The sequence below is a fragment of the Pelobates fuscus genome, chromosome 10, assembly GCF_036172605.1.
Source record: "Pelobates fuscus isolate aPelFus1 chromosome 10, aPelFus1.pri, whole genome shotgun sequence".
Classification (NCBI taxonomy): domain Eukaryota; kingdom Metazoa; phylum Chordata; class Amphibia; order Anura; family Pelobatidae; genus Pelobates; species Pelobates fuscus.
Window position 1 is genome coordinate 111,811,370 of NC_086326.1, and position 22,246 is coordinate 111,833,615.

The window sequence follows — 22,246 nt, forward strand, 5'->3', positions numbered from 1 at the left end:
TCCTTTAATCAATAAACAAGGGCTTAAACTTTCAGTCATCTGCTTGCCACTGGCAAGTGAAAATTTAGCCCTGATGAGTTGAAATTCAACCTAGTTGAGGCATAAACCCACCTTTTCTGCCTTTAAATATCTATATTGATGGTTGTAAAGAGCAGCCAATAAGTTGTGCAGGGACATTTAAATAGACATTATCAGTAACATTAATAATGTACTGGACCCCTTATCCTTATTGTGAATCATTTTCAATAATGTACTAAATCATTTACAATATATATATATATATATATAAAAAACTAAAACGTTTCCATTTCATTGTTTCTCGGATCTTTAGCTGTTGCAAAAATGTTTTGGCATTCAAGATAGTAATTTCAGTTGTCATTTGCATGCAATGAAAAATAAATAAATGTTTGTTATAAATAAATTATGCAACACAAGCATAACACATAAATCCAGGGGCAAAGGAAAGATTTCCATGTGAAGAGTTAAGTGTATGCTAACAGTTCAATAATTCACACAAATTGAATTTGTGCAGAAGTTTGACATAAAAAAGACGTGATTCTACAACAAGAGATAAAGTTAAATCTATTATTAAAAAACAAACAACGGCGTACCCATTGACATCTACGAACTATTGCTTTTCGATTACCAGAGATACCTTCCATACTAGAGTACAGTAATATTAGTCTAAAATTAGATTTCTATATTTAGAATACCCCAGGTTATATTTTAGAGGACCATTTAACAAATATTATGCAATTGGAATCAGCAATCTTGAAACCCGTATATGTAGTTTCTTTTCTGCTTTAATTAGTGTCCCTCACCTTCAAAAAGTATGTTTGATCTAGTTCATTAACAAACCAGTGGCACTTGAGCCATAGAACACTACGTTTCTCTTACGTCTAAGCAATTCATCCGGACTGGTAGTTTGGGAAGCTGACTAGTTTCCATAACTACGTATACGAATTAAATAGCTTTACCGACCTGGGGTGCAAACAATCCGCAGTAAGATGCCCCACGGAAAGTAACGTAATGTAGCCGGAAACTATTAACCGGAAATATTCTTGACATCGTTGCGTTTCACTTCCCGTGGCCGGATACATTTTAATTCCGGGTGTTGGATTCGCATTCTCTCTGTAAGGTTGCGCTTCAAGTATTTTCACCATTCTCTGCCCAGATATGTTGTATGGGAAAAAAAAATAACAAAAAAAAAATATATATATATATATATAGCGCTATACTTTGTATTGATGTCAATATTTAATATGTCATTGCGTCATACAACTTGGGAATCGCAGGGTTATTTTGTTTATACCTCGAATAGTGTAGAGTTGACAAGGGAATAATATCTTTAGCGTTAGCTACTGCTCCTGTCTCCTGCTTTTGGTTGTCTCCTTAGTGCATACCTCCCAAGTGTACCTATTTAGGAGGGACAATCCCTGTAGTGGAACCAAATCCATTTTTCCAATTTTCTGTTTTAACCCCTTAAGGACACAGCTTCAGAAGCTTGTCTTACGCTTAATGACACAAGCAATTTTTGCATTTTCTTGCTGTTTGCGTTCAACTGCAATTTCTATCTCTCTCGTTTATTGCACCGACACATATTATCAGGGCCGGACTGGGAAGAAAATTCAGCCCGGGCATTTTTTAATTACAGCGGCCCACGAAAAAGGGGGCGGGGCCAGATAGGGTGTGTTTTGTCATCACCAATGACAAGCATGCCCCATCACAAAGTGAGCAGGTTGGTTTAATGCTCTTCCAGGGTAGACCATGTGCAGAGCTCTGCTGAAGAGCTCTGGCATGAGAAAAAGACCCTGTATTTTTTCTGCACAGCGCAAGCAAATTTAATAACATGCTTGCACTGTGTTTGCTTGAAATTTGTCTCTGGTGTCTCCATAGTTGGGATACCAGGAGACAAAAATGCTTGGAAAGCATATTGTGCAGTGTGTGTGTGTGTAAGGGGTGTAGTGTGTGTGAGTGATGGGTGCTGTTTTCGTGAGGGTGCTATGTGGGTAAGGGTGCTGTGTGTGTGATGGGTGCAGTATGTGCCTGCTGTGTGTGAGTGGGTGCTATGTGTGTGAGTGGGTGCTGTGTTTGTGTGAGTGTGCTATGTGTGTGAGTGGGTGCTGTGTTTGCGTGAGGGTGCTATGTGTGTCAGGGGTGCAGTGTGTGTGCTGGGAGTGTCAGGGGTGCAGTGTCTGTGTGCTGTGAGTGTCAGGGGTGCAGTGTGTGTGTTGTGAGTGTCAGGGGTGCAGTTTGTGTGTGAGTGGGTGCTGTCAGTTTCAGGGTTACAGTGTGTGTATGTGTGAGGGTGCTGTGAGTGTCAGGGGTGCAGTGTGTATGTGTGAGTAAGGGTGCTGTGAGTGTCAGGGGTGCAGTGTGTATGTGTGAGTAAGGGTGCTGTCAGTGTCAGGGGTGCAGTGTGTACTTTATATGTTGCTCAGCTTTATATGTTGCTCAGCTATGTCGTCTTAGTACAGCAATACCCCCGTATGTACCTTTGCCAGGTATATGTGGATGTTGAAGGGGCACATTTGAGACGCAGCCATTCAGTTTTTTTTCTAACTTTGAAGTTTTACGCTGTGTCCATGTTCCATTTTGGAGTAGTTTAGATGGTTGGTTAATGAAACTTCCCCACAAACACATATTATTTATTAACCCCTTAACACCGCAGTCAAATGTACAAGTTGTGAACGAAACAAAACGTAAACAAAACCTGGCATTTGCGCTATATGTCTGTCCAACCGTAATTCACCTCTTTCATATTAAATGCACCCCCCCTTATTATATATCATTTTATTCAGGGGAAACAGGGCTTTCATTTAATATCAAATATTTAGCTATGAAACATAATTTAATATGAAAAAAATGGGAGAAAAAAAGATTTTTTTTGATTTTTTTCGTTCTACATGACATTTTAACTGTCAATGTCATAATACTGTTTGCTTTTACTGCAATAAAATACACATATTTGTATTCAGCAAACAGTACCCCCTATGTACAGGTTTTATGGTGTTTTGGGAAGTTACAGGGTCAAATATAGCGTGTTACATTTGAAATTGAAATTCGCCAGATTGGTTACGTTGCCTTTGAGACTGTATAGTAGCCCAGGAAATAAATTTACACCCATAATGGCATGCCATTTGCAATAGTAGACGACCCAAGGTATTGCAAATAAGCGATGTCCAGTCTTTTTTAGTAGCCATTTGGTCACAAACACTGGCCAAAGTTAGCGTTCGTATTTGTTTGTGTGTGAAAAATGCAAAAAACGCCAATTTTGGCCAGTGTTTGTGACTAAGTGGCTACTAAAAAAGACTGGACATACCCCATTTGCAATACCTTTGGTTGTCTACTATTGCAAATGGTATGCCATCATAGGGGTAATTTTCATTCTTGGGCTACCATAGGGTCATAAAGGCAACGTAAGCAATCTGGCGAATTTTAATGTGAAAAAAATTAAACACAAGCCTTATATTTGACGCTGTAATTTTTGAAAACACCATAAAACCTGTACATGAGGGGTACTGTTGTACTCAGGAGACTTCGCTGAACACAAATATTTGTGTTTCAAAACAGTAAAAAGTATTGCAGCAATAATATCGTCCCTGTAAGTACTGTTTGTGCGTGAAAAATGCAAAAAACGTCACTTTTACTGGCGATATCATGGTTGTAATACATTTTACTGTTTTGAAACACTAATATTTGTGTTCAGCGAAGTCTCCCGAGTAAAACAGTACCCCCCATGTACAGGTTTTATGGTGTCTTGGAAAGTTATAGGGTTAAATATAGTGCTAGCAAATTAAATTCCCTATACTTCCGGCATGGGTGGTCAGGCAGGTCCCGCTAATTGTAATTAATTAGGATACCTAATTATGTAAAATTATTACATAAATATATGTGTAGAATATATGTATATATATACATATGTGTATATATACGTATATATATATATTTTTTTTTAAATATGTTTATTTATATATAGGTATATATATAGTGATATATACGTATATATTTATGTATATAGATATATATATTATTTCGTTCTACGTGTATTTTGATATAAATATATATATATTAATATCACAATACAGTTAGAACGAAATAAAACACATCTATATATTTTTTAATATTTTTTTTTTTACGTATTTACATATTTTTTTTTTTATATTATTTATAAATATATATAACAATAATTATATATATATTTAATCAGTATCAGTCTACGTGTAATTTGATATTAATATATATATATATATAATTATATATATATTAATATTAAAATACACCTAGACGGTGTATGTGTGTGTATGTATATGTGTATATATATACTTAGATCATATATATATAATATATATATATATATGATCTAAGTATAAATTTTTTTTTTTACACTTTTAACATTATTTTTATTTGATTTTCAGCCAGCAGGGGGACCAACTGTCATTACAGTTGGTCCCCCTGCTGGCAATACAGAAGCCAGCTATACCGGCCATGTGATTGTGAGGTCCTCGCAAGGACCTCACTCTCACATGACCGGGAGGGACCGGAGGAGGAAGATGTGCCGCGGGGGGGCTCCCTGGGAGTCCCCCCAACTGCGATCGCCGGCGTGGGACCGCCGGCGACCGGGTAAGTTACTAAAAACCGGAGGGCGTACTATTACGCCCTGCGGCGTTTAGAGCCGCTTTTAAAAGGACGTAATAGTACGCCCTCCGGTCTAAAGGGGTTAAAGAATACGCCCTGGGGTAATTCAAAAGGCATATTTTGAACCTTACCGTGGGATCATTTTTTTCTCTAGTTTGTTCCAGGTGTAGTGGTAATGAGCATTTTTTTAATGTATATTTTACTTTTTTTTTTTACTTTTTAAAACTAGTTTTGAAACTTTTGTTTTGCTTATTATTTTTTTAAACTTTCTTAAAACTTTTTTTTACAGATTTAAAATTTTTCTAAGCTTTTTTTTACCGTTCACCCCTAACTAGCAGTAAGCAGCACTAACCGTAAATTCCCAATTTTCCCATAAATCCCACCCACCCCAGCTAGCAAATATATTCAAAGTGGGTTATGTCCAGTCTTTTGTAATAGCCACGTAGTCACAAACAGTAGCCAAAGTTGGTGTTCAGATTTTTTTTTTTTTTGGCATTTTTCACATACAAAACTGTACTTTCAGTGATGATATTATTGTTCTTTCACGGCTCTGAAACACTAACATTTCTGATCAGTGATGTCTCATGAGTACAACGATACCCCACATGTATATGTTTTATGGTGTTTGGAAAGTTACAGGGTCCAATATAGGGCTTGTCCATTTATGTTTTTACACGTAGAAATTTGGTAGATTGGTTTGCTGGTGTAACGAGTATATACCCCTACACGCAGGGTCCAGCCTAACAGAAGACAGTACAGAGGAGAGATACGTCTACCGGACCTTAGAGTGGCCGGACTCGACGTAAAAGGATAAGACAGAGTCAGGAACGATCCGAGGTCAAGGGCACAAAGAGACAGCGTAAACGAAAACTAGCCGGGGACTGGTACACAGGAATCAGCAAGCCGGCATACAGTACAGAATAGGATAAAGCGAAAACGAAGTCAGAATACAAAGCCAAGGTCAAATACGGAGAAACACAACTGAACACAACAAGCACTAAAGGGAACTGTAGCAGAAACCACGATAGGGCAAGGAACTAAGGGAAAAGGGTAAGTATAAGTAGCCTTCAAACTAATGTGATTGGCTCCTGTCACTTCCACTCCCCCAACAGGTAAGTGTATGGGGTGATTGGCATGACAGGAGCCAATGGGAGCCTTTTTGCAATTTAGGCTCCCACTGTCTCTTTAAGAGCGCGCCCGAGATTCGCGGCGCGCTCTTAGCTGCAGGCGGGACACGTGACCGCTTCTCGCGGTCACTGCCCGCCTTCCTGTCTGAACAGTCGGACGAGCCGCGCGCGGCTCGTGCAGCCGCAGGACCGCGCGCGGCTTGAAGAGAGGACCGCGTCCGGCCCCCGGATAAGGTAAGTACCGCTACAGTACCCCCCCCTGAGGACACGCCCTCCGGGCGGGCAGGACCAGGCCTGGCAGGAAAACGCGAATGGAAAGAACGTACAAGGCGGGGAGCATGAACAGCATCCGCAGAAATCCAACTGCGCTCCTCAGGCCCATAACCCTTCCAATGTACCAAGTACTGAAGCCGACCCCTAAGAAAACGAGAGTCAATAACAGCAGATACTTCAAACTCCTCATGACCCTCCACAGAGACAGGAGGGGGAGGGGGAGTATGCCGGGTATAGCGGTTGCGTACGTAAGGCTTCAACAAAGAGGTGTGAAATACATTGGGTATACGCAGATTCTTAGGCAGACCCAAGGCATAAGAAACGGGATTAACCTTATGTATAATGCGATAAGGACCAATGAAGCGGGGAGCCAATTTCATAGAAGGCACCCGGAGGCGAATATTCCGTGTGGAAAGCAAAACCCTGTCCCCCACAACATAGGAAGGAGCCGCTCTGCGATGCTTGTCAGCCTGAGCCTTCTGGCGGGCAGCAGAGTCCACCAAAGAACGCTGAACCTGCTCCCAAGTACTACGCAAACCAGCCAAATGCTCATCCAGAACTGGCATGCCCTGAGAGGAGAATGCAGCCGGAAGAACAACGGGATGCTGGCCATAGACAACGTAAAAAGGGCTTTTGCCGGAAGAATCATGAGTGGCATTATTCCGAGCAAATTCAGCCCAAGGAAGCAGGTCAGACCAATTGTCCTGATGGTGAGACACAAAACAACGGAGGTACTGCTCCAGAGACTGGTTGGCACGTTCAGCAGCTCCATTAGACTGGGGATGGTAAGCGGAAGAAAATGAGAGGGAAATACCCATCTCCGAACAAAAGGCTTTCCAGAACCTGGAAACAAATTGGCTACCCCTATCGGATACAATAGATAAGGGAATACCATGTAATCGAAACACTTCTCTAGCGAAGATAAGAGCCAATTCCTTGGAAGTGGGCAACTTGCGAAGGGACACAAAGTGAGCCATTTTGGAAAACCGATCTACTATCATTAGGATGACTGTGTTACCATTCGAAGGGGGTAATTCAACAATAAAATCCATTGATAGATTAGACCAAGGTCTCTCGGGAACGGGCAACGGATGCAACAGCCCACAAGGAACTCTACGAGAGGTTTTCATACATGCACTTATATAGTCAGTAACATCCTTACGTAAGGTATCCCACCAGAAATACCGAGAAACGGCTGACACTGTTTTGGAAATACCAGGATGTCCAGCAGTCTTAGTATCGTGATAAAGTGACAGAATATCCCGTCTCTCGGGAATGTCAACGAACAATTTATCATTAGGCCTCTCGCTGGGTGCCATGCCTTGTTTCGCTTGTATGGCCTGCAAGAGGGACGAGGAAATAGACAATATAGTAGTTGCTATTATCCTGTCTGGGGGAATGACAGGAGTGACATCAATCTCCTGTTTGTCAATAGTCTCGAATTGTCTGGACAGAGCGTCCGCTTTGGTGTTCCGGTCACCTGGCCTATAGGTGATTATATAATTAAAATGAGACAAGAACAGTGACCACCTAGCCTGCCTTGAAGACAATCTTTTAGCTTCGCTAAGGTAGGATAGGTTCTTGTGATCTGTAAATATGAGAATAGGATCCTTAGTTCCTTCTAGCAAATGTCTCCATTCTTTGAGTGCTAAAATGATAGCAAGGAGTTCGCGATTACCCACATCATAATTCCTCTCTGCCTTGGACATTTGTTTAGAAAAGAAGCCACAAGGATGCAATGGCTTGTCAGGAGACTCTCTTTGGGATAAGACAGCACCTACCCCTATATCGGAAGCATCAACCTCAAGTATATATGGCAATGAGGGGACAGGATGCTGTAAAATAGGGGCAGAGGCGAACGTAGTTTTAAGAAAGTCAAAAGCCTGAAGTGCCTCAGTAGACCAGACACGTGTATTGCCATCCTTTTTAGTCATACGAGTAATAGGCGCTACTATAGACGAAAAACCTTTGATAAAACGTCTATAATAATTAGAGAAACCCAGAAAACGCTGGATGGCTTTCAGACCTTGCGGCAGAGGCCATTCTATGACTGCAGCGAGCTTCTGGGGATCCATCCGAAAACCCTCGGCGGAAATCAAATACCCTAAAAACTGGACCTCGGACTGGTCGAATAGACATTTTTCTAATTTGCAATAAAGACCATTAGCAAGAAGGGTCTTCAGAACTGTTGTAACATGTCTGTGATGAGCGTGAATGTCAGTAGAATATATTAAAATGTCATCCAAGTACACAATAACAAATGAGTGAATAAAGTCCCTTAAGACATCATTAATAAATTCTTGGAACACTGCTGGGGCATTGCAAAGCCCAAATGGCATGACAGTATACTCATAATGACCTGACCGAGTGTTAAAGGCTGTCTTCCATTCGTGGTCCTTTTTAATACGTATCAAATTGTATGCTCCTCTAAGATCTAATTTGGTGAATACCGTAGCATGTTTGAGCCTGTCAAACAATTCTGTTATTAGAGGTATAGGGTAAGCATTTTTGATGGTGATCTTGTTAAGACCTCTATAATCAATGCAAGGTCTTAAATCACCTTCTTTCTTTGATACAAAGAAGAACCCCGCTCCAGCCGGAGAGGAGGATCTTCTAATAAATCCCTTGTCTAATGACTCTTTAATGTACTCCTCCATGACACGGTTTTCTTGAACCGATAGGGGGTACACCCTGCCCTTAGGAGGTATAGTACCAGGCAACAAATCAATAGCACAATCGTAGGGTCTGTGAGGCGGTAATTTGTCAGCCTCTCTTTTATCAAAGACAGTCTTTAAAGTTAAATACTGAGAGGGTATTGTCGTAGATAAAGGAGGAACAGTAGGAACGTTAATAGAATTCACAGGCGTGACTTCAATAGTACATGACTCATGGCAGGCTTCACTCCATGATTTTATCTGCCCTGTCTCCCAGTCAAAAATGGGATTGTGGGCACGTAACCATGGATACCCTAACACCAACTGTGAAGAGGGAGAGGTGATGACCTGGAACCGAATGGTTTCATAGTGTAGAACCCCTGTGTACATGTGTAGCGGTGCAGTCTCGTGAGTAACAACAGGAGATATCAATGGTCTACCATCTATGGCCTCAACGGCCAAGGGTATCTCCTTCTCTCTGATGGGAATATTGTTTCTCTTTACAAAACCAGAGTCTATAAAGTTCTCGGCTGCCCCAGAATCAACCAGGGCGTCTATGTTTTCAACTATACAACTCTCTCCCATATGTAAAGAAACAGGGAGAAGCAGTCGGTTAGGAGGCAATGTAGGAGACTTAGAAATCACACCCAAGGCCAGTCCCCTATAAGGTCTTAGGTGCGAGAGTTTTCCGGGAGCAGAGGACACTCCTTTACCATATGGTCTCTCTTACCACAATATAGGCAGAGTCCCTCCCTTCTCCTATGTAATTTCTCAGTATCTGAGAGTTTGGCAACCCCTAATTGCATAGGTTCCTCTTCAGATACTTTAACACTCTCCGGTATATTAACTCTGGGTTGAATAGGTGTAACAAAACGTCTATTCCTGTTCTTAGTATAGAGCCTGTCACGAATCCTATTATCTATATCGATGAGGTAGTCAATAAGGTCCTCTAAGGCAATAGGAAGCTCCTTAGCTGCTACCTCATCCAATATAGAGTCTGATAAACCTTCCATGAAGGCCGTAGTTAACCCATTATTGGTCCAATCGACCTGTGAGGCAAGGGTACGAAACTGTATAGCGTAATCAGCCACAGACCTAGAACCCTGTTTAACCCTCATTAATGCTCTAGCGGCATTCTTAGACCTTTTCATAGTATCAAAAGTTCTGCGAAAAGCTGTTAGGAAACTGTGAAAGTTATGCACCATAGGTCCATTAGCCTCCCAAATAGGGTTTGCCCATTCAAGTGCTTTGTCGGTAAGTTGGTGCATAAAGAACCCAACTTTAGACCTCTCTGTGGGAAATGAACGTGGATACATTTCAAAATGAAACTCTATTTGGTTAATGAACCCTCTGCATGTCTTAGAATCCCCTCCATACCTAGGAGGAGGCGTTAAATGTGCTGTAGCGTTAGGCATAGTCGATACTTCAGGAAGCAGGGGTGCAGGAGGGTTAGGTGCGGTTGCTGGAATGGTTCTAGCTAAGAGCGTCTGGAGAGCCTGAGCTATTTGATCCATACGGTGATCCTGCTCTACAAATCTAGCCTCATGGGTCGCCATCTGTTGAGCTAAATCTGCGGGGTCCATGGCCCTATCGTAATGTAACGAGTATATACCCCTACACGCAGGGTCCAGCCTAACAGAAGACAGTACAGAGGAGAGATACGTCTACCGGACCTTAGAGTGGCCGGACTCGACGTAAAAGGATAAGACAGAGTCAGGAACGATCCGAGGTCAAGGGCACAAAGAGACAGCGTAAACGAAAACTAGCCGGGGACTGGTACACAGGAATCAGCAAGCCGGCATACAGTACAGAATAGGATAAAGCGAAAACGAAGTCAGAATACAAAGCCAAGGTCAAATACGGAGAAACACAACTGAACACAACAAGCACTAAAGGGAACTGTAGCAGAAACCACGATAGGGCAAGGAACTAAGGGAAAAGGGTAAGTATAAGTAGCCTTCAAACTAATGTGATTGGCTCCTGTCACTTCCACTCCCCCAACAGGTAAGTGTATGGGGTGATTGGCATGACAGGAGCCAATGGGAGCCTTTTTGCAATTTAGGCTCCCACTGTCTCTTTAAGAGCGCGCCCGAGATTCGCGGCGCGCTCTTAGCTGCAGGCGGGACACGTGACCGCTTCTCGCGGTCACTGCCCGCCTTCCTGTCTGAACAGTCGGACGAGCCGCGCGCGGCTCGTGCAGCCGCAGGACCGCGCGCGGCTTGAAGAGAGGACCGCGTCCGGCCCCCGGATAAGGTAAGTACCGCTACAGCTGGGCCCATATTGCCTTTGAGACCTTATGGCAGCCTAGAAATGAAAATTCCCCCCATCATGGCATACCATTTGGAAAAGTAGACATGTCAGGGTATTCAAAATGGGTTATGTCCAGTATTTTGTAATAGCCACTTAGTCACAAACAGTAGCCAAACTTGGTATTCAGATTTCTTTATTTTGCATTTTCAAAATAAAAACTGTATTTTCAGTGATGATAGCTTATACATTTCACTGCTCTGAAACACTCACATTTCTGGTCAGTGATGTCTCATGTGTGCAATGGTGCCCACTATGTATATGTTTTATAGGGTTTTGGAAAGTTATAGGGTCTAATATACATCTTATCCATTTATGTTTTTACACACTGAAATTTGGCAAAGTGATTTTCCACTCCTATGTCGCCGTTGAGATCGTATGTCAGCCTGGGTAATAACATTTCCACTATTATGGCATACCATTTTCAAAAGTAAGCAACCCAGAGAATTCTAAATGGTGTGTATCGATATGTTTGGCCTAACCAGTTTATCAGAAATGCAGGGCCCATAGTTTTATTTGTGCTTTTTCAAACACATTAACTAAATTTCCACAGGATATTTCATATTCCTGATATGGGTTATTGCAATAGAGCCTCAGTATTTTGATTACACATTGTTTCACAAATATAACAGTACCCCCACGTACCATTATTTCAATTTGTTTCGGTAACTCACAGGGCCAAATATATTAGATGCCCTTTTCAGCTTGTAAATTTCAAAATGTGTCACTTTTGACAATGTGTCATTTTCGAGAAAGTATGGCGGCCCAGGAGAGAAAATTACACCAATGATGGCATAGTATTTTTAAAAGCAGGCAGCACAGGGTATTCCAAATGGCATAGTTTGAGTTGTTTGGTCTAGCCACTTTAACAGACATGCAGTGCCCATGTAGCGATTTATACTTTTATTTGTGTTTTTTTACACACGTTCCATTTTCAAAGGGAAATGTCATAATCTTGATATTAGTAAGTGCAATAAAAAAATCAGTATTTTTTTTATCATCTCCTGAATATAACAGTAACCCCATTTACCATTTTTGCAGGTTTTCCGCAAATAGAACAGTACCCCCACATACACTTTGTTCTGAAGGCGAGAGAGAGAGATCTTTGATCTCACACAGAGAGTCACTGTGTGAAAAGTTTGAGAAGTTTTTTTTTGGGGGTTTTTTTTTAAAGCGATTTTATTAACACTTTCAGTGCTAATCACAGTATTAACCCTGTGATTAGAGTTTTACTTTGTAAAGTCATATTTTAACAAGTACTACAAATGTAGTACTTTGAATTGTTTGGTGTAGCCACTTTAGAATGGCTAGCGTAAAACAGGGACAGGCCAAAGTCATGGGAATCCAGAAGTCAGAGTAGTCGGTAAAACAAGCCAATGGGTCGGTACAGGCAGCTCACAAAGCGTGGTCAGGACAAGCCGAGGTCAGGGAATACAGGGAAATCAAGCAAACAAACTTCCAAAGTACCACACAGAGTGATTTAGTAGTTCAGCTCTGTATGGTAGACTTTGAAACAGTCTGTTATGCAGAGGGCGGGTAGGGATGGACAGGAGGGGCAATAATAACTGGAGTCCTTTCGGACTCCTATTTTCCAGCAAACACAGCATTTTCGTTGGGGTGACCTTTTACAGGGTGCAGGGGGGATTTGGGAAGGGAAATGTTTGCTGAAAAGTCTTTGGACATCTTCGGATTTCAAAGGAGGGTTATGTCAGGAACTTCTCTGCTCTGTTCTAATGTCTGACCATGGCTTCTGGTATACAGTACTCTTTTTACAATTCTTGTTTAGTTTTTCTGGTTTTCTATTCTGTGTCTGGTTTTCTTTATGCTGGGTTCTGGGTTCATTCCTTTATTCCATGCCTGGAATTCCCAGTATCTTGGATTTATTTAAATGTTTGTTTTTCTGTTGCCCCACCCGTTCCTTTTCCATGGCTCCTTTTGTTTCAGTTGTTTCCTGCAGGCAAATGCTTCAAGTCATCTGCTCCTTTCTTGCAGGTAAGTGCTGTATGTGTTCTATTATGGTTTATTTAGCAGACATTAGGCAGAGTAGGACCTGCCGAATATGGGGTACCATAGGCATGCGCACGGGGTGTGCCTGGGCACACCCTAATCCCCGTGCGCCGCGCATGGATCGAGGCCGGCAGGGAAGATCAAAAAATCTCCCCTGCCGGCTCAAGCACAACAAATTGGCAACGAGAGAGGCTCTGAAGAGCTCCGATATTTTCAGAGCGTTGCCGTGGTAACCCGCGGCAATGCTCTGAAACTCCAGCTCTCGCGAGACAAAGGCATGGTCTGTACCCTGCAGAGGTACAGACCACATCACTAGCCCACTGGTTCACCAGGGATGATCAGCAGCATGCTCCCTCTCCCCCCTGCAAAGTAAGGTAATAAGGGGAAAGGGGAGTAAATGTGATGTAGGTTTTTATTTTATTTAAATAATGAAACAATCAAAATTAATTTTTATAATTATACTACATAAACTATATGATATTACATAAACTATACCCCACCACTTATTCACTACACCCTATATAAACACTGCACCTACACACACTATACACCTTATATACCCCCTATACATAACACTACACCTCCTGCACCTACACACTATACCCCTATACATAACACTACACCTCCTGCACCTACACACTATACCCCTATACATAACACTACACCTCCTGCACCTACACACTATAACCCTATACATAACACTACACCTCCTGAACCTACAAACGATACCCCTATACATAACACTACACCTCCTGCACCTACACACTATACCCCTATACATAACACTACACCTCCTGCACCTACACACTATACCCCTATACATAACACTACACCTCCTGCACCTACACACTATACCCCTATACATAACACTTCACCTCCTGCACCTACACACTATACCCCTATACATAACACTACACCTCCTGCACCTACACACTATACCCCTATACATAACACTACACCTCCTGCACCTACACACTATACCCCTATACATAACACTACACCTCCTGCACCTACACACTATAACCCTATACATAACACTACACCTCCTGAACCTACAAACGATACCCCTATACATAACACTACACCTCCTGCACCTACACACTATACCCCCTATACATAACACTACACCTCCTGCACCTACACACTATACCCCTATACATAACACTACACCTCCTGCACCTACACACTATACCCCTATACATAACAATTCACCTCCTGCACCTACACACTATACCCCTATACATAACACTACACCTCCTGCACCTACACACTATACCCCTATACATAACACTACACCTCCTGTACCTACACACTATACCCCTTTACATAACACTACACCTCCTGAACCCACACTATACCCCTATACATAACACTACACCTCCTGCACCTACACACTATACCCCTATACATAACACTACACCTCCTGCACCTGATGTAGAATTATTAAAAATCTTTATTGTACTTGTATTGAATTATTGCACTAACTCCATTTTAACCTGATGCTGTGACAAATCCTCCATTTTGTCCTCCTAACCTGACTTCTCCATATGAAAACTACATTACATGACAGAATTGCTCAGCACATCTAACACAATAGACAAAGACTGTATTTTTCCATAAAGATATGACTAACCCAGGAACTGCTGAATTTCCCCTAACTCACAACATAGTATAAATTGAAGGCCATGAGAACACTGTAGTAATGAAATGTTCTATTCATAAGAGACCTTGCACCTGACCACGAGATCTGACATCACCGACCGTGTAAAATGACGCTCAAGACCCCCTTGTCCCCACCCGTGTCCAAAATAATACCACCTCTTGGTGGGTGGACACGAAGCTAACCACTTAGTTTTTGATCCAATTAATAATATTGATGGGTGGACACTGATATAGTCACATAACGTTTAATCCAATTAATGATGTTTATTTGTTATTATCTGATATTCAATGATGATGTCATTTTGCTTTTAAAAAGATCTGCACAACTGTTTTCCAACCAGATTGCATTACATTTTCTGAAGTGCTTTTAACCTGAACTCCATGTGTCAGTGTGAGCTTACTTCTGCGTATACGCAATTTAATCATCTCAGATTTGGACAGGAACAGATAGACATTTAAACATATTTGTTTATTTCTAAATTAATCTACATCAATTTGGCGCTTTCCAACGTGGGGCATCGGGCTATGGCCTCTGGCCGGTGAGCCGTCCTAAGGAAGATGCTGTTGGACGGGGGAATCCTGGGGGTAGGAAAGGAGACTTATCACGTCCAGGTACACGGTAGAGACTTCTGCAGAGCCACCGGTATGTTCCGGCCCCTTTGATTGACCCGTCCACGTGTCTGTGACTGCTTCCCGGGAGGACATCAAAGACAGGTAATATCTTGCCCGGTGTCTCGTTACTCACTTGTTTACCTGCATTTTAGTCTATCTGTTGCCTGGGTGTGTTTGAATTGTTTGCCTGTTTCCCCATTTTGAGATAAAGGGGGGGTGGACCTGCAGGGGATTTGCCTGGGGTTCTGTCTTGCTTGTTTTCCCCTTTTTGGGATAAAGGGGGGTGGACCTGAGGGGACTTGCCTGGGTCTTCAGTATATCTGTCTATCTGTTTGTATTTTACCCCTTTTTGGGATAAAGGGGGGTGGACCTGAGGGGATTCGCCTGGGTCTTCTGTTGCCTGTTTTACCCCTTTTAGGAACCACGGTGCTGTGGTTGTAGGGAAAAAGGGGGGTTGACCTGTGGATGTGTTCCTGGGGGTCATCTTTTCCTGTTTAACTCTTTTAGGAGCCTCATGGCTGGGGCTGTAGGGAAAAAGAGGTGTGTTGGATCTGTGGAGATTGTGTAGACTCATAGTTTCCTGGGGATCCTTCTTGTGTCACTTTGATAGCCTAGCTAGCTTGTCTGTGCACGTTACTCTGCTTGCAGAGTGGTGGTACCCTCCAGCTTTGAGCGCTGAGCTGGAGCCATTCCAATTTTTTATTTGTGGTGGATGAATTCGGGCAGGCATTGCTGTTTTCATCGCCACGGAGTAGTGAGACTTATAAAGTGGGTTTTTATAGGGGCACTACAAGGGTGAGGGTAGCGCAGACACTATTAGTGGGCTGCTGTGTCGAGGGAGGCTGGCGGAACTCGGACCGGTGTCAGTTGTTTTCCGCGGCCGCAGGTAGTGGAGACACTACGGGATTGAGGGAGGTGACTTTGGAGTAAGCACACGAGTAAAGGAAAGGAATTACTGTTGATTTCATTTGAACTGTGATGCATGCACTGTATTTCAATTGTACTGTTGTTTTGTTTGTGTAATTAGGAGTTATTTAAACTCCTGTGTCTGTCTCTAAGGATTTTTCCTTGCCTTTTCCCTTTTCTATACTTCCTATATTATTATTCTATCCTCTCCTATTTCTATTGTGAGAGAAGTGACTGGTCACACACTTCTCACCTCGCTCCAATTAGTGACTAGTCTACGTTTTGGGAAGACGCACTTGGGGGGGACCCACCCCTCTCGAGTGTCAGTCCACCATTGTAGACACTGTTTAAAACCTTTTTCCCCTATATCTGGGACGCCTGTATAGGAGGGGAATGGAACAGGGTTAGAAAAGCCCAATAAGGGCTGGCTAGCGCGTGTGATCTAGTTGAAGATAGAGATTGCTAAAGTGTGTAAAATTGCTGTGCCTTCATGTGGTAGATTACTGACAGAGAAGAAAGCAAGCTTACTGGTACAGAGTAACAATGCTATTCAGCAGGAAGGTTGGGCTGAGGAAGAACTAGATCACAAAGGGTTAAGAATATATGTATATTATAATTGTTTTTGTATTTTGTGTTAGCCGTTACCCTGGTAGAGGGTGGGGGTTTTGTATTGAGTTTCACTGAGAGACTTATTAAATGTTGTGTTTTTGTGTCTCTTTGCTTTTGCAATAATTGTAACGTAACTGTCTTTCCAGCACTGACATGGTTAAAATGTCATGCTTGCAGCCCCCCCACCTCTTGTTTCTCTCCCTCTCTCCCCCCCCCTCCTCCCTCCCTCTCTTGCTTCTGGTCTCTGTGTGCGGAGGGAGGGGGGTGGCATGCTTGCGATTCAGGTCTGTCTCTTCAGTGTTACGTAGAGTTGTTCAGAAGCTACTGTTAAGACTCTAGAAAAATATTCTAATTGTGTATTTTGCTACTTACATAGGAGTGAGGTTTCTAGGGTTTGTGTGTTGTTGTTGCTGCCATTTGTGCGACGCCAGCAGGTTCCGTGGTGTTGTATATGTATTTGGACGTGTTGAGTGATTAATAGCTGGTGAATGATGGGGGAGGTTGGTTGCATCCCGTGAGTTTATTTATTTTTTTTTTTTTTTGCACCATGTTATTTCAAAGCTTCACGGGCTGTTAAATGTATAATGCTTTCATTTGTCAGCTGAAATGCCCTAAAAGAAAATGGCCCCTAGAACAAAAGAAGGTTGTCCTTAGTACCCACGCCTCCTCCTGCCCTCACTCTGCCCTTACCATATCAGTGAGGTCATATCCGCCCGTGTATTGTGTCATGCTCATCCTATCTTAAAGACATGCTGTCTTCCTTAATTCCCATATATTATGAACAAAAAGGTTACAATTACTAAAATTATCCTACTATTAGTTTCCCTATATCAGGAAAGTGTCTGTGACAAGTAATGGTTAATATGTAGATAGAATATATATGTCTATCGTTTCACGTATAAGTAACAAGTGTGTTTTAGCTTTGTGTACAAAGATTGATAACATGCTGAAAGAAGGGTTATCTTAAAGAACATTTACTAAAAGAAAGTTCTAATAAACCAAGATTTCTTGAACAAATGAATAAGCCAAGTTTAAAGACTGACTAACATAATTTTTGTTGTAAGCCCAGATATTTTATTATTGCATATGCATAGGAATTGAGACTTTGGGCATTATAGTATATTAATTCTAGATCTGTTACTAGCAGCAAGTGCTTAGCCTTATGCCTATCCCACGCATGCTTAAACACTTCTACTGAGTTAACCTCTACCACTACAGTTGGAAGGCTATTCCATGTATCCACTACCCTCTCAGTAATGTAATGCTTCCTGATATCATTTTTAAACCTTTGTCCCTCTATTTTTGAGACTATGTCCTCTTGTTATGGTAGTTTTCCTTCTTTTAAATATAGTCTCCACTTTTACTGTGTTGTTTCCCTTTATGTATTTAAAATGCTTTTATCATCTTTTCACCAAGCTATACCTGTCAAGATCCTTTCACCTTTCCTGGTGAATTTTACCCTGCAATCCATGAACCAGTTTAATAGCCCTTCTTTGAACTCTCTCTAAGGTATCCATATCCTTCTGAAGATATGGTCTCCAGTACTGTATCCAGTACTCTGCACTTCCCTCTTCCTACTGCTAATACCTCTCCCTATGCAACCAAGCATTCTGCTAGCATTCCCTGCTGCTCTATTACATTGTACATTGTCATTAACAGCCAGAAACTGGAGAACAAGAAATGTGAATTAATGTATAGCCATTTATAAGCTTAACAAAATCTCCATTATCTTTTCCATTTATTTTCCAGAAGACAATGTTATTTGTCTATTTCGTATGTTTTAAAGATACATTATCAGTGAAGAGTAGAATAAATTTTATCCCATTTGCGAGACATAAAAATTGTGATAATGTATATTTGTGATATAAGTAGGAATTACATTTTGAGATGTTAGATATAAATTATTAAATTAAGAACAAGAGTCAGGGATAGCGTCTGTCTCCGCGGGCACAAGACCCCGTGTGGAGAAGTGGTGGGCAAGCCATCATGGGCCACCCATGGGAGTGAAACGTTCGAGGCTTGTGGAGACGAGATGAGCATGTTAGCCTTTTATTATTTTTCTCTAGGGAAAGCTTAGGGCCAGTTAATAGTTGTTGTACATGGGCTATTTGCAGCCTCCATTGCATTTCTACCTAGTCTTGATTTCTGATGTCTCCTCCATTGCTACATCACCTGTCTGCTCCCTTACCTGCCCACCCCCGCTTATTCCTCCCACCGATCCCTCCCCTTCATCTGCAGTCCCCCACTTTCCCCTACTGCCCCTCCCTCTACTCCACCTTCTCCTCCTCCTACTCCTTCTTCCTGCTCTTACTCCTCCCTCCTCTTCCTACTCCTCCCTCTACTCCACTTTCTCCTCCTATTCCTTCCTCTACTCCACCTTCTCCTCTCTCCTCCTACTTCTCCTCTTCTCCTCCTCCTCCCTCTACTCCACCTTCTCCTCTCTCCTCCTACTTCTCCTCTACTCCTCCTCCTACTCCTCCCTCTACTCCACCTTCTCCTCTCTCCTCCTACTTCTCCTCTACTCCTCCTCCTACTCCTCCCTCTACTCCACTTTCTCCTCCTCCTACTCCTTCTTCCTGCTCTTACTCCTCCTTCTTCTTCCTACTCCTCCCTCTACTCCACTTTCTCCTCCTACTCCTCCCTCTACTCCACCTTCTCCTCTCTCCTCCTACTTCCCCTCTACTCCTCCTCCTACTCCTCCCTCTACTCCACTTTCTCCTTCCACTCCACCTTCTCCTCTCTCCTCCTACTTCTCCTCTATTCCTCCTCCTCCTCCTCCTACTCCTTCCTCTACTCCACCTTCTCCTTCTCCTACTCCACCTTCTTCCCTCTCACTCTATCCACTACTCATTCTTCCATCTCCCCACCACCATATCTATATCCCTTATATGCTTCCTCCCTTCTTATTCCTTACCAATTTCCTCCACCCATAGACAACTCTGCCTCTACCTGACGACATTATATTTTTGAAGGAAAGTTGCTCTGGCCACTCTTCCGCCACTTCCCAGGGGGGAATCCCACACTAACGAAAAATTATTCAGACATGAAAGAACTGTTTTGGGCACTCTCAAGGAAATAGTGCGGTCCTGACCCAGATTCCCATGGAAGTAAGACACCTGTAAGGGAGGTGGCTGTCCCTCATGTTTTTTCTTCACTAAGCCCCCAGAAATCTCATGAAAGGAACACATGAAACACTAACAATCAATTTGCAACTCTCTACAGAGGGGGGTCAGCAAGAGAACTGTAAATAGAAAGACAAATACCCCCCAATCTCACACAGAAATAGGTGAGGAAACCTCTCCTACTGCTCCTCATGGTTGCTTTGAACAGATGAAAGAAGAAACAAGACACCTTTCAACAGAGCATGCAGTAGCTTTACCAGATCCTGACTCCACTCTGTTTGCGGATAATGAGGAAAGGTACCATACTGGATTTGCTGTTGCTACAGAAGATCAGGTACGTCAAGCATCTTCACTTTCCTCACTCACATCTGCTCAAGACGCTGAATTGACAGCCTTCTCAGTGGCATACAAAATGCCTGAAGGAAGACATGCCAATACCTACACTGACTCAAGATATGCCCTGGGTGCAGCACATTATTTTGGATCAATCTGGAAGATAAGAAGCACCACTCAGCTGACTAAAAGCTGCCAACCAAGCCACAAGTGCACCAAGGGAAGTGGACCGAATGGTGTCCGCTAAAGAAACTTCTATACTCACCATGTAGATCCTACCTACAGATCTCAAGCTTCTGAAAGAATGACAAGCAGCTACTGACCCTGAAGAAATACAAAGCTGGAAAAACAGAAAGGGGCAACCCTTGAAGACGGGCTGTACTCCAACGCTCTCAAGCTCTGTTTACCCAAAAACATGTACTGGGCAGTGAGCCCATGGAACTTTATACCTATCCAAGACCCTCATGAACTCTTTGATCTCTAAATACTCCTAAGCACCTAGCTAACTCTCAATATCCCTTTCAAGAATCCAGGTGACAAAGAGCTACTGGGTCAAATATGCACTAGTTATAATAGACATTTTGTCAGGATGGCCAGAAGCCTAGCCGGTCATCAATGTGACAACCAAGACCATATACCCAATAGTGCATTGTGAAAGTTGCAGAGATCACTCAATGGATTCATTGTTCCAGATTCAAGACTCTCTCTCTCTCTGCAACATGAGAAGTAACATTTGTTGATTTTGACACACTTTTGACTCTAAAGAAAAAAAGATACCAACAAGTAGGTGTTTGATGGCCATAATAATGCCTGACCACTTGCCATCGATGGAAAGCCGAGGACCCCAAAAGGAGACCTCGTGAAGCTAAAGCAATCCAAACGCCAAGCTCCCTCAGGATTATTTGCCCATCCTGAGTTTGTGGTGATATTAATATTGACTAAATGATCCGAGTCCACCTACGCTGGTGTAGCGCGAGACAGGTTTAATACTACAATGCATAAGCAAATGCGCCCTAGCCAAGGTTATTATGTCCATACACATAATACATGACAAGGTACTCTTGACACACCACATTCATGCTTCAGAACATAAAGAGGAGCACCCCTCTAAAGGGAAAGTTTGACACACACATATATATATATATATATATGGATGCCATAGGTGTGCCAAGGGGGGTACCAGATGATTTTGCAGTAAAAGGAAAGTTTGAGTCCATTTTCCCAATCGTCACTGCTAATAATTATAATAATATTTTGATTTGCATTTATTATATCTATTGCAACCAACAACGTTTACCTGTCACCATGACTTGTTGTGCCTATATTCCAGATAACACAGGTCCATATGGTAATGTAAGCTCGTCTATTTATGATGTCCCTCTGAAGAACTAAGAAGACTTTAAGAACCGTTACTTCATAGGGTTTTGTGCCTTTGGGCTAACCTGTCCTCTGAAACTAACTAATAAAGTTTATCTCTTAGAATATTAACATTTCATAGGGGGGACTGATGTAGAATTATTAAAAATCTTTATTGTACTTGTATTGAATTATTGCACTAACTCCATTTTAACCTGATGCTGTGACAAATCCTCCATTTTGTCCTCCTAACCTGACTTCTCCATATGAAAACTACATTACATGACAGAATTGCTCAGCACATCTAACACAATAGACAAAGACTGTATTTTTCCATAAAGATATGACTAACCCAGGAACTGCTGAATTTCCCCTAACTCGCAACATAGTATAAATTGAAGGCCATGAGAACACTGTAGTAATGAAATGTTCTATTCATAAGAGACCTTGCACCTGACCACGAGATCTGACATCACCGACCGTGTAAAATGACGCTCAAGACCCCCTTGTCCCCACCCGTGTCCAAAATAATACCACCTCTTGGTGGGTGGACACGAAGCTAACCACTTAGTTTTTGATCCAATTAATAATATTGATGGGTGGACACTGATATAGTCACATAACGTTTAATCCAATTAAT

General features: G+C 42.3%; 1 protein-coding gene across 1 annotated transcript in view; it reads right to left on the reverse strand.

Moving 5' to 3' along the window:
• LOC134575559 (zinc finger protein 737-like) overlaps positions 1-1,064 on the reverse strand; it is a 128,743-nt gene extending 127,679 nt beyond the window's left edge. Inside the window, exon 1 of the mRNA XM_063434855.1 lies at positions 982-1,064. The gene's annotated coding sequence lies outside the window, so the exon portion shown is untranslated. The remainder of the gene's footprint in view (positions 1-981) is intronic.
• Positions 1,065-22,246: the final 21,182 nt, after the last annotated feature.